At 50.4% G+C, this 13,731-nt stretch overlaps 1 protein-coding gene across 3 annotated transcripts in view; it reads right to left on the bottom strand.

The window, feature by feature from the left end:
* SMUG1 (single-strand-selective monofunctional uracil-DNA glycosylase 1) overlaps window positions 1-7,077 on the bottom strand; it is a 23,572-nt gene extending 16,495 nt beyond the window's left edge. For 2 of the 3 annotated variants that reach the window (XM_074979649.1, XM_074979651.1), the window contains exon 1: window positions 7,020-7,077. The gene's annotated coding sequence lies outside the window, so the exon portion shown is untranslated. Of the gene's footprint in view, window positions 1-633; window positions 736-7,019 lie in introns of those variants that run through there. The other variant, XM_074979650.1, reaches the window with a different exon arrangement.
* Between the last annotated feature and the right edge of the window lie 6,654 nt (window positions 7,078-13,731).

Below are 13,731 nucleotides of genomic sequence, written 5' to 3'. Positions count from 1 at the left end.
GACTGGGGCGCAGGCTCTGGGAGGGGGCTTGGATGTGGGAGGGGGATCAGAGGTGGGGCAGGGGAGGGGGTGCGGGGTCTGGCAGGGAGCGTGGGTGCAGAAGAGGACTCAAAGCTAGGTTAGGGGATTGGGGTGCAGCCTTGGTCAGAAGTTTCGATGTGGGAGGGGGCTCAGGGCTGGAACAGGGATTGGGGGAGGGGCAAGGGAGGCACTGGGGACCGGATCCAGCCCGCAGCAAGCCCCTGAAGTTGCACCGCTTCAAGTGCTGCCCCACCCCCTCAACAAATTCTCTCAGCTCCTATTGGCTGGAAACCGGCCAATGGGAGCAGAGGAAACTGACTGCACTTCCCCACCCCCTCCAAAATCTCTCAGCTCCTATTGGCTGGTTTCACAAAAGTTCATCACCTCATAAACAAGCATGTTAGTCATTAAGATGCCGCAAGACGGCTTGTTTTTTGTGATGCTAGAGGCTAACATGGCTACCCCCCCGCCTTCAGTTGTCTAGGGCTCAGACTGCTCCAGCCCCTGGGCAGAGAACAGGTGAAGGGTGGAGGCAGATATAATATACGATATATATAAGCAGATGCATGAAGGCTGAATATAATATAATAGACAGATGGGTGAAGGCTCTACCTTGATGCAGCTGACCCCCCGAAAAGGTGCTGCCAACACAGATTGCAGGAACGTAAGCCAACCCCCCCACCTAGGTCTGTGGAGTACGTTTTCTTCACCACCAGCAGCCAAGCATGCAGCAAAATAATCAGGAATGCCAAAAACATCACTGAGTTTAGCTACAGATAATGGTCTGCTCCGGAGAGGGGGTGTTTGCAAACAGGCCACTCACAACCCTCAAAACGTCTGTGTTCTCCGCTGGGAGGAGAAACAAGTCTCTGGAAAAAAAGGGAAACCAGGGGTTTAGCAGTGACAGCAGGAGCCCTCCCAGGTTCTATCCCTGGCTCTAGGAAGGTAGTGGTGCCTATGGCTAATGCACGGTTTCTAGGTTCCACACCCAGCTAGGTCTCTAGCAGTAAGAGGAGACTGGAGACTATTCTTACCATACCACCATTTCTCTGTATGATTGTATCAAAACAAAAAAGCAGTCCAGGAGCACTTTAAAGACTAACAACATCATTTCTTAGGTGGTGAGCTTTCGTGGGACAGACCCACTTCTTCAGACCATAGCCGTACCAGAGAAGACTAAATAAGTTATTTTGTTAGTCTTTAAAGTGCTACTGGACTGCTTTTTTGTTTTGATAGAATATAGACTAACATGGCTATCTCTCTGTTACTATCCTGCACGACTGTGGTTAGGTCACCTCGTCTCTCTGTGCCTCAGTTTCCTCATGCGTAAAACAGGGAGATAATGTCCACGATCCACCTTTGTAACACACTTTGAGGTCCGGGGATGAAAACGTGCAGTCCTTTTAACACACAGAACCCATTGCTATTATTGAAAAATGAGTGTCACCATGGAGCAGTGGCTGTGCTGCGCTGGCTCTTTGGAGAGCTGGCTTCTGTTCCCAGCTCTGGCACTCACCTGTTCTGCGACGATGGCAAAATCATCTCCTTGAGCTTTGCCTCTGTTCCTCCTCACATCTCTGGTGGCCTAGCTGGACTGTGAGGTCCTTGGAGAAAGAACCGTCCCACTCTGTGCTTGTCCAGCACCCAGCACAGCAGGGCCCTGATCCCAGTCTGGGTCATACTGATCATCATGATTTCAGAAAACAAAGCAAAGGACTGCATCTGCCCCCATGGGGGTGCCCTGCCCTCCTACCTCCTCCCAATCTGGGGAACCATAAACCGTCCACATATGGGGCAAGGGGTCATCCCATCATCAAACACTCAGCTTGCACCAAAATGCTACCCCCTTTACTAGCTATGCAAGGTCCACCCCAGACGGAAACCACGCAGGAATGCCACATTCCAAGATGGTACGTCAGCACCATGCCACCTGCTGGAAGGGGAATGACTTCAAAGTTTAATGCAGGAAGGGGATGGGACACAAGATTAGCTGAACAGCTTCCCCACAGAGCATCACTCACAAACCATCTCCCTAGCCGGGGACAGGAATGGTCTAGATTCCTGGCAGCAGCAGGGATTACCCTTATTCCCTCCCACTTCCCTGTAAGCTCCTGCTCCCCAATATTCCAGGGAAGCTGGCTTCATTGGCACTGATCAGCTAAGTCATGTGGTTTGGGTATGGAACATTATTTCTGCAGTCCAGTGGCAGAGAAAACGCCCTCATTTGGGTCATGTATTTGAAGGCCAGAAGGGACCATTATTGGTGGGGTGCCAGGCAGTGTTCCCACTAAGCTGAACACTTGGGCAGGTGCCTAGAAGAGACTAGACGGCTAATCCACTGGGCAGCAATTCAAAGAGAGCAGTATGGTTTACTACTGGGGGTGCACATCAGCATGTGCTTTCGTGCGCACAACAAAATTTATTCTGCCCAAGGATGGAAAACCTTAGCGGGAACACCTGGTGGTTTTCCACCTGGCTCTGCAGCCTGGGGAGTGGGCTGCCCGCTTGGCTCATCAGAGAATAATCCCTCCGAATCAATTCCCTGCCTGTGCAGGGGCATCAGTGGCATTTCGGTCTCCCCTGTTCTCTGCCTGTGGCACACAAGGATTTAGGGTCCATCTGCATGGCAAGTTACTGCATGGCAACCAGGGTGTAAATCACCAATGCTCCAGCTTGCACAGGAAGAACCTGTGCGGACACTGACACGGGGAAGTAACAGTCCCAGGTCCCCCTTGGCCAAGCGTCCTGTGCTTTGATGCTGACATCTCCTGAGAACAAATGCCACAAAGCTCAATACCAGGGTAGTCTGTGACAGAGTGGCTCTAATGGATCCTTCCGGCCGAAATCGCTGCCCTCCTCTGTAGCACCAGCCAACCTCACCCACTGCTGCCTGCTGGAAGCTTTCAGAGCCTATCACAGGACGAGCAGCAGGAGAGGCTCGCCGTTCTCTCAGTTTCCTTCTGTGAAGTCCCCCCGTCAGTCAGCACCTGCTGTCTCTCGCCTGCTGCTCAGAATGGGAGCTCCTTGGGACAGGGAATGTCTTTCGGTTCTGTCTGCACGACACCAGGCACAGTACAGTGTTATCCCACGGCTGGGGCTACAGCAATAAGTAGCCACAGGGCAGAAGGCTCAGGCCATGTCTCCTAAATCAACAAGAAGTCCTGTGGCGCCTTACAGACTAACAGATATTTTGGAGCATAAGCTTTAGCGGGCAAAGACCCGCTTCTTCTCACGCATCTGATGAAGCAGGTCTTTGCCCACGAAAGCTTATGCTTCAAAATATCTGTTAGTCTATAAGGTGCCACAGGACTTCTTGCAGCTCTTGAAGATACACACTAACACGGCCACCTCTCCAATACTTGTCTCCTAAATCAGTGATTCTCAGGGCTGGCTCATGCCTGACCTGCACCGTGGCTGAAGATTCTGTTTTGTTTCGTTGGATCTTTACCTGTCTCCCAGCCTGCGCACCCACTAACCCTCCCTGCCCTCCCACAGCCAAGGGACTCAACGGGTGAATCAAGTCATCCAGATATTCACAAACCAGGTACAGTGTGGCTATCTCCCACCCTCATACTGAAGCTGAGAAATAGGCTGCAATGATTCACTCCACCTGGTACCCTGCAGCTGCCAGCTGGTCAGTGCCTCTTCCTTAGTGTTGCCAGGCTCCCTGCAAGCCCATCCGTCCATATTCCAGCTGGACTGATTTAACTGCAGCTGATCAGTCCATCACACGCTGTAGTTTGGCTTCCCCAGCTGGAGGAGCTGGTAAAGTGTTCCTGGGCTGGAAGTTCATTCCAGAGTGTAAAACTGGGGCTCAGCAAACAGCCACTGGGATTTGATTCCCCACCCAGGCCAAGGCCGCAAGCGCAGAATCCCCACCCACTTCTCAGCTGGGAATGGGGCTCGGTCTCCACGGCCCACCTAGCCAAGGCCACTCTGCTGCGATTTCCCAACTGGCGACAAGTTTGAAATGGGTTTTATGCCTTAAACATCTGACTAGTGTAACTGGGCTGAGGTACCATAGGAGGGTACTGCCCTGGGACCCTCAGCACCTGGGATCTATTCCCAGGTATGCCAGCAACTTAGGTCTCTTCTCTCTGTGCCTATAGACTAGGATCTTGTTTAGCCGTAACAGCTCACCATGGATCTGCAGGACATAATTGGATGGTCTAGACTCCATATGCCACTATAACGCAAACGACATTAAGACCCACCAAACTCATCAGCACTGAGCGCTAACGGCTCTTTGTCTCAACAGGACCGATCTGAACTGTTGACCTAGCTACCAAAGGCCCCAAAGACAGAGACAGCTGGCCTCTGCCCTGCTTGGTCTTTGCAAAACTAGTTTGTCCGAAGCCTAAGGGCTGTTGATATCGGCTCCAGTGAAGCTCCTCTGACCCGGCCTAGGTTGCAAAACAGGTCCAGAGGGGTCACTACCAGCAGATCAGATTACCCGACAGGCCAGCCTTAAACATCTGACAGGGGCATCGCTCAAACCAATAGTGTGTGATGGGAATGGGTCCCTGGACCTTTCATCGCCAGGTCACCAGTTCAAACCCAGGAAGGGCCTGACAGTGGGGAGTGATACAACAACTGCTGGCTCAGGTCCCCGCAGAGACAGGAGGCCACATCCACACAAGCAGCAGTAATGGACTCCTTCCTTGGGTCCTTGACCCTCTGCTAATGGGCAGGGGAGATGAAGCTCTCTCCTGCCAGGGGGCTGTGGAGCACAGATGAAGAGGTTCCCCACAGATAGGGGCAAGCACAGGGGAGTGTAAAATCTGAAGCCAAATCATTGCCTCCATTTGGGAGTCCCAATATGTCTGCTGGCACCCCTCCACCCCCAAATCAATGGCACCACACCCCATTATGCCCAGGTCCTTGGCATCATCCAGCAACCCCCTATGTAAGTAGAATGGGACACTGCCCATCGTGCTGGGGGCTTCACCAATAAAATGGGGGCAGGGAACAGGCCAAGGACATACACAGAGCCGCAGAGGCCGACATTTTCTGGGCGCCGCCCATTCTGAAGATTGACCCCACAGATTGGAAACCTTGAAGGCCCATGCCGGGGAACCCCATACTGGGAGCTGGATAGGCAGGCCCAAGGCTGAGGGGACCTGATTTGGGGTTTGTCTACACTCCCCCCACTGGGATGGAGAAGAATGGAAGTTGCCTGTATGTGCAGCAAGCCTCCCCCAGGTCAGTCACCTGCTCCTGGAGCCCTTTAGGCCCTCTTGACCCTTCAAGGGTGATTCTAGTTCAATATGCAACCCAACCTCTTATTCCCAGTCCCAAGCACTGTAGAGGCAACTGACTGAGTTACTCTACAATACCACCTCCGGAAAATCTAAACAATGTACTGATGAATCCCAGCCCAACCACTGGCTCAGATCTGTGGCCAGTGGGACCTGTGGGGGCAGTGTTTGGGGTGGGAGCAGCCCGCACGGTCTCCTAGCTGCCCCTCTGCCTAGGAGCCAAAGGGACAAGTTGCTACTTCCCAGGAAGTGCCACCTGGAGACAGCTGCTGCACCCCTACCCCTTGCCTCAGCCCAGTGTAAATGAGTGAGGGTGGGGGACAGCAAGCAACAAAGGAAGTGAGGGATGGGGCCTTTGAAAAGGAGTGAGGCAGGGCCTCAGGGAAGGAGTGGGCCAGGTTAGAAAGTTGGCACCTCCCTGCTTCCTGGTTCTGATACCGCACAGTCCAGGCAGCGATTGAGACTTGGTTCATAGAATCATAGAATTCTAGGGCTGAAAGTGACCTCAGGAGGTCATTGAGTCAAGCCACCCACCTAAAGCAAGATCAACCCCAACTAAATCATCCCAGCCAGGACCATGTCAAGCTGGGACTTAAAAACCTCTAGGGATGAGATTCCACCATCCATTCCAGTCATTCACCCCACCCTCCTGGTGAAATAGTTTTTCCTAATATCCAACCTACACCTCCCCCACTGTAACTTCAGACTATTGCGCCTTGTTCTGACATCCATCACTACCGAGGACAGTCTTGCTCCATCCTCTTTAGGGGCCCCCTTCAGGAAGTTGAAGGCTGCCATCAAATTGCCCCTCTGTCTTCTCTTCTGCAAACTAAACAAGCCCAAATCTCTCAGCCTCTCCTCACAGGTCATGTGCTCCAGTCCCCTAATAATTTTTGTTGCCCTCCCCTGAACCCTCTCCAATGAGTCCACATCCCTTCTATACTGAGGGGCCCAGAACTGGACGCAATACTCCAGATGAGGCCTCACCAAAGCCAAGTAGAGGGGAATAACAACTTCTCTAGATCTGCTGGAAATGATTCTCCTACTCCACCCCAATATGCCATTAGCCTTCCTGCTTACAAGGGCACACTGTTGACTCATATCCAGCCACTCATCCACTGTAATCCCCAAGTGGTTTTCTGCTGCACTGGTCAGTCCCCAGCCTGTAACAGTGCTTGGGCAGAGCCCAGTGGCCAAAAGGAAGAAAAACTCTTAAGGGAGCGTTGCAGCTGGAGGGCTTCCTGAGACACCCACCACCCCCATTCTTTCATATCAGGGGTGTTCCAACTACAGGGGCTATTTGCCTCCTATTAGCTGCACCTTCACTCTCTCCCGGCCACTTCGCACACTGGTCACTTGCCCACGTGCAGATGCTGGGGGTAAGGCCCGCAGTGGCCGGGTTCACAGACACACTGATGCAGACAGCGGGTAGAGAGGGGACCAAGGTAAGTTCAAATCAGGGAGCCTGGCCCAGGCTGCAAACTATTCTAGGGCATCCCATAGGGAAAGGGGCAGCCCCGGGGTGCTCCACCACCCCTCATGCAAAAGGCGATGAGAACAAATTCCCTCCTCCTCCTGCCCCCCGCCACCACCCTCTTCTCTATCCAGCTCCAGCCCCCTTCTTTGCTCCCCCATGAGAGGGGGCAAGGAGGCAGACAAAAGATGATTGCGTTCTCCCTCCCTCCGCCTCCAGCTCCACCCCCGACGGGCGCCAGCGCTGCCACCCTGCCTGCCCCTTACCTTCGCACAAGAGCTCCCCGGGAGTCCGGCTTCCCGGACAGCTTCGCAATGGCCGCTGGGAGTTGTCGTCCTTCCGCATTCCACGCCCCCTTGCCACTAAGCGGCAGGCGTTCCACCCTTGCACTACACCTCCCAGCAGGCCCTGGGGAGCCGCGGCTCATTCTGGGAGTTGTAGTTCCGAGGGGCGGAGGCATGTGGATGCCTCGTTCCCTGCTAGAGCAGCGTCAGGCGGCGTGTGTGTTTCAAAGGGACGCACGGGGAAAGGGGTATAGGGCCGAAGAGGTGTGTGGCTGGGTATGTTATAAAAACATCACTGTGGGCGGTATTATAGGGATACACAGGTGAGTGTGTGTTTTATAGGGATACACAAGTAAATAGGTTGTGTGTGTATGTGTGTTATAGGATACACAGGTAACTAGGTTGTGTGTGTGTGTATTAGAGGGACACACAGGTGGGTGTGGGTGTGTGCGTATTATAAGTAGTGTTGCCAACTAGTGTGCAACAACCCGGCCCCCAGCAGCCTAGCTCCACCCCTTCCCTGAGATCCCACCCCTGCTCGTTATATTCCTCATTCCTGGGTTGCTCACTTCTTCCCACTGGCCACTCGCTTTCATTGGGCTGGGGCAAGAAGTTGGGATGCAGGATGGGGTTAGAGTTCCTGCTGCATGTGGGATATAGGGGGCAGGGGGGGGGCTCCAAGGTGGGTAGTGGGCCCAAGGGTTTCAGGGTGTAAGAGGAGGCAGCAGGTTGAGGAAGGAGGTTCAGGTGTGGGAGCGGGTACAGCCTCTGAGCTGAGTGTGGGGTTGAGGGGTTTGGAGCATGGGTGGAGGCTGCAGTTTGAGGCAAGGGATTGGGGTGCAGGAGAGGTGAGGGTTCTGGATTAGGACTGGGGATAAGGGAGTTGGGGTGCCAGAGACAGCTCAGGTCTGGGGTAGGAGGTTGGGTTTGTGCTTAGGGCATGGGCTTACCTTGGGCAGCTCCTAATCAGCTGTGCAGTAGAGCTAACACCCGCTAGTCCCTCCCTGTCCTGGCTCTGTGCTGCACTTCAGAAGCAGTCGGCAGGTCCAGCTCCTAGGTGAGGGAGCCAAGAGGCTCCACACTTTGCTGCTACCCCAGGCACCATCCCCATTGGCTACGGTTCCTAGCCAATGGGTGTATGAAGATGATGCTCAAGGCAGGAGCAGCCCATGCATCCTTCAGCCCCTGTCCTGCCTTCCCCTGGTTTGCCTTCTGGGTGATGAATCTACAAGTGACTTTTTCAAAAATTCTTAATCACCTGCCTCCAGGAACTAAACCTTGAAGAAAAACAGCAAATGGGAGATTCATGCAAAAACCACAAGTTATCTCTCCTGGACTGTGGATGATTAGGGGCTCTTCTGTGTTTGTATGGCGCAAAGCAGTCTGGGCCATAAGTCAGGCTCCTACGTACAACATCTCTTGTCCAGTGCCTGACGAAAGAATTTGCCAGACCATGGAAGGTCAATATTGTCTAGCACAGGGGTCTGCAACCTGCAGATCTCTAAGAACTTCTTTGTGGCTCCCAATGCTATAATTGCAAAGTTAAAAAAAAAAAAACCCTACCCTCCTGAATATTTGATAAACCGTGAACATCTAAAAGTTCAGCGATGAACAACTCATATCGAAATATGTGATCTGGAAACTTTGGATAACTCCCCTTCTAATATGTGCAGTGCATTGTGGGATATGATACTAAATCTGTGTTTTGATTGTGTTGCTAATAAAGTCTTGATTTTGAAAACGAAAAGGAAGCTTGCGGCATCCCTGCTGGGAAGGGCAACAAGCGTTTCAAGAAAGAAAACTGAAACGTGAAGTAAAATTGCATAATTAAATAGATTCAGGAGTGAAACTCAGGCAGATAGTGGTACAAACACACACACCTCAAGAATGAGGAAACAGAATATGTAAAAAGTTTGTGAATATCCTGCGATATACGTATCACATTACAAATTTTTGTGTGTGTGCTGTTCTTAAAATAGGGGTAAAAAAAGTACAGTTTGACATTGTTTATTAAGGACTGTCTCATACTCACATGCATTGCAGCTCTTGAATTACTGAATTTTCTACAGCATTTGAAAAAAAAATGGTTCTTGCTGTTTTGGTTGCTGAATCTTGGTCTAGCCTATTATTAAAACCTTCACTGCTTTCTGGGCTCTTAAAAGTCATTTAAGGGTAAAGTAGAGCTAAATAACAGCACAGAACACTGAGAGCCATGGCTGATGGCTGTAAACAAACTTTATGCGACCATGAGGAACTTGGCCACACCCATGATAAATTGTCATCCGGATAACTAAAATCATGCTGGATTATGGATGTTGCTGGATGAGAGAGTTCTGGTTTAGAGAGGTTTTACCTGCACAGTAATAGTAAATAATAATGAGAGGTGCTGAAGGCTAGAAGTTTGTCCTGGAGATTTTTTAAAAAATCTGTCCCTAATTGCCCAGTATGAAGTTTCTTTCTCCTTCATCTGAAGCCTCAGATACTGGCCATTGTCTAAGACAGGGCTTGATAGCCCATTGAGCTGACAATTTCTAAGAAGCAGTATATACCTGAATTCAGGCCCTGTGTTGCTGAATTACACTTGACTCTCACCAACAGAATCCAGAGTCCCTGTGTAGGATCTGCCTTCCCCTTCAGTCAAAGAGACCAGGAAAAGCAGAGCACTTCACCCGAAGGCTGGGAGATTCATTGTGATTCAAAGAACTGGTTCTAGGTAGCATGACCCTTATTTAATTATCCCATAAACTGGCTGAGTCTAATTATTCCTCAGGCGAAAACAGATTCAAAAGAGGAGTTAAAAATTCATGAATGGATGAATGATCCCAACCGCTCCTTGGTCAGCTTGAGACCAGCCTGGTGTCCCCATTGAGTGACTACTGCACTTCCATGTGCTTTGAGAATGGCGGAGGCTGGGCATAGGAAAGGAGGGAAAACATCTGAGAACCCCAAGGCCTTGTTGTGCAGAGGGCAGATGGAAGCAAATTTGCATCCGTAGGCCAGCAAACAGGTGAGTGGTAACAAAATGTGCCATTGCCACTTCATGGTAGATTCTGAGAATCCAAGGCCAAAAGGGACCATTGTGGCCTGAGACCCACTCCAAAGGAATTCCTTTTGAACAGCAGCAGATCTTTCGGAAGTATATTTTTAAAAAGCCCAGCTTGATTTTAAAATGTGTTATGTCACTTAAAACAAAACAAAAACAAAAAAATCAACATTTTTGTCTCCAGGCAGCCTGAAGAGAAGGGATTTTTCACCTTTTTTTTTTATTTGCTCACCAAAACTTCTGTTCACCTCACAGTTCTAATATCAGTGTAGATTGTGGGCAGGGCCCATCTTTTTGTTCTGTGTTTGCAGAGCACCTAGCACAATGGGGCCTGGGTCCATGGCTGAGGCTCCTAATCACTACCAGAATATATGTAATAGATACTGCACGTGCCCCAAATCATGGGGCACTGGGCTGTGTTACTGGGCTGGGGGCTCCTAAGCACTACCATAATATATGTAATAGATACTGCACGTGCCCCAAATCATGGGATCCTGCTGCATTAATGGGGTGAGGGCTCTTAGGCACTATCATAATGTTCTAAAGAGGATGGGGAGAGGCTGTTCTCAGTGGTGACGGATGACAGAACAAGGAGCAGTGGTCTCAAGTTGCGGTGGGGGACGTCTAGGTTGATATTAGGGAAAACTATTTCACCAGGAGAGCGGTGAAGCACCGGAATGTGTAACCAAGACAGGTGGTGGAATCTCCATCCCTAGAGACTTTTAAGTCCCAGCTTGATTAAGTCCTGGCTGGGATGATTTAGTTGGGATTGATCCTGCTTTAGGCAGGGGGCTGAACTCGATGACCCCTGAGGTCTCTTCCAGCCCCAGGATTCTATGATTCCATGAATGTGAGCCCTCCCCCCATCGTCCCCCCATGCTTTATGGAAATGGATAATAAATATAAAATATGCATAACTCAGAAATCTTTTGCCTAGAGAGAAACGGACTTATCTGGGGATTCAATCCTTTCTGGGGGTTGAGTCCCTGGGTGCTGTGCCCTAGAACTGCATCCACCCAGAGTTGGTGTCTGCATGGCTCTGCAAGGGAGTGGTTACACCAACTCTGTGCCTTGGCTGGGGCTGACCAGAGGACCTGCCCTGTCAGGACAGGGTGGCGGGGAGACCCAGAGAGCAAGAAGATGGGTGTTGGGGACATGGTCAGCCCACTGGGGAACATCCCAAGAGGTCTTCCATGAACACCACACCCCTATCACACATAATACACCTATCAAAACAAAAAAGCAGTCAAGTAGCACTTTAAAGACTAGCAAAATAATTTATTAGGTGAGCTTTCATGGGACAGACCCACTTCTTCAGACCATAGCCAGACCAGACCAGACTCAATAGTATATAGACTAGCATGGCTCCCTCTCTGTTATTATAATACACCTAATAAGTAAGACTATGTCAGATCTCTATACAAAGAACCCCAAAGAACTAGTCACTTTTGAAAATTCCAAAAGAATTAAAACAACTTTCCTCTCGCCCCATAACTCCAAGAGGCGTGAAGACAATTTTGCCCCAGCACTCACCGATGAGCAAAGGCAGAGCGTGAGCAAGTTGCCTCCCAAAGCTGAATGCATGGGAAAGTTAGCAGCATGCTGCAAAGGAGCAAGGCGCAACTGCTTTGATACCTAAGTGGGCTCCCACAAGTTGGGATGGGTAGAGATATGGGCTGCCACTTGATCATCTTTGTAATGGGAGACAAAAATCTCAGGATTTTCACTCCCTTCTGGCTCTTTCCCTTCTATGTTCTGCTCTGATTAAACAAATAATCTGGCATAAATACACCAGGCCTGACGATGAGCAGAAGTGAATGGATTTAATTATTGCCTCTGTCAACACTCAGAACTTATCAGCTAGTGGGAGCACATGCCCCCGCCCCTCACCCCCACCCTCCCCTCTTTATATGTGCATGTCTTGTTAGCACTGAAATGATGTTTAAAAGTCCAGACCTAGGGCTCACCAAAAAGCCAAACATTTCAAAGGGTCAGACACCCACAGCTTGCTCTGGACTTTCTCCAGGCCGGGGCTGTGCAAAGCAGTGGAATGCAAGACTCAGGTCTGGAAGGAGGCATGCTCGCATGGAGTAGCTCACAGCGAATAGCCCACACGGGAAGCACATTCAGCAGCTTGGGCTGGTAGTGGCTAGAGCCCTGGACTGGGATTCACCAGACCCACATTCTGTTTCCAGCTCTACTGCTGGTCAGCTGGGTAGCCCTGGGCAAGTCACTTACCTTTGAGGTGCCTCAATTCCTCCATCTGCAAAAGAGGGGTAGTGGTACGGAAATCCAGGTGCTCAGATATTTGATGTTGAACACCCAATTGATTCTTAAGCTAGAATGGAACATTATGATCTATTGTACTGACTTCCTATATGACCAGCCATGGAACTTCCTTGATAGAATCCCTAGACCAGATCATTTAGAAAGACATAGAATCATAGAATCCTTGGCCTGGAGGAGACCTCAGGTGGTCATCAAGTCCAGCGCCCTGCCCAAAGCAGGACCAACCCCAACTAAATCATCCCAGCCAGGGCTTTGTCAAACCAAGATTTAACATACTCTAGGGATGGAGATTCCACCACCTCTCTAGGTAACGTACTCCAGTGCTTCACCACCCTCCTGGTGAAATAGTGTTTCCTAATAGCCAACCAAGACCTCCTGCACTGTCATATAAGATATCCGGAGTTACAAATGGTCAGTGACAGAGAGTGACACTTGGCAAATTGTTCCAATGGTTAATTACTCTCAAGGTTAACCTTGTATTCCTGATCTCCAGTATTAATTTGTCTAACTTCAACTTCCGGCCATTGGATGGTGTTAGACCTCCCTCTGCTCAACCAAAGAGCCCATTATCAAATATGTGTTCCCCATGCACGTAGTTACACACCATGAGCACATCACCCATTGACCTCCTTATTAAACTACATAGACTGAGCTCTTTGGGTCTATCACTTGAAGGGAAGCCTTCTAATCCTTTCGTCATCCTCATGGCTCTTCTCTGAACCCTGTCCAGTTTATCAACCTCCTTGAATTAGGCACCAGAGATCATCACAGCCTTCCAACAGTGGTCTCACCAGTGGCAACTGCAAAGGTAAAATAATATCTGTACTCCACCTTGAATCCCCCTGTCTATGCAGCCAAGGAGCACGAGAGCTCTTCTGGAGAAAGCATTGCACTGGGAGCTCCCATTCAACTGACTGTCCCCCATGGCCCCAAATCTTTTTCAGAGTCACTGCTTCCTAGATATAATCTCCCAACCTGTTAGTACGGCCACGCTTCCTTGTTCTGACCATTAGCCTCATTAAAATGCACTGTTTGCCAATGTCCCATTTACCAAGCAGCCCAGATCAATTCGAATCAGTGACGTGTCTTCTTCATTATTTACCTTCCCTTTATTTTTGTGTCATGGGCAAACTTAACCAGTGATTACGTTATATTGTCAGTGCTTTTGTTGTGAAAGAAAAAAAAAAGAGGAGCTTGTACCCAGCCAGGTCCCCCATTCCCTGGTGAGGGACCCCACTGATGGGGCTGCCGGGGGGCTCAGTGCCCCAACCGGCTCTCCACCGTGGGGCTGCTGGGGTGCCCCAGCCCTCTGGCAAGGGCTCTGCAGCTGAGGCTGCCAACAGGGCTCAGTGCCTCAGCCAG

This window comes from Carettochelys insculpta, chromosome 29 (assembly GCF_033958435.1).
Source record: "Carettochelys insculpta isolate YL-2023 chromosome 29, ASM3395843v1, whole genome shotgun sequence".
NCBI classification, from domain to species: Eukaryota; Metazoa; Chordata; order Testudines; family Carettochelyidae; genus Carettochelys; species Carettochelys insculpta.
Note: the sequence above shows the minus strand (reverse complement) of the source record. Positions and strands in the feature narration are given on the sequence as shown.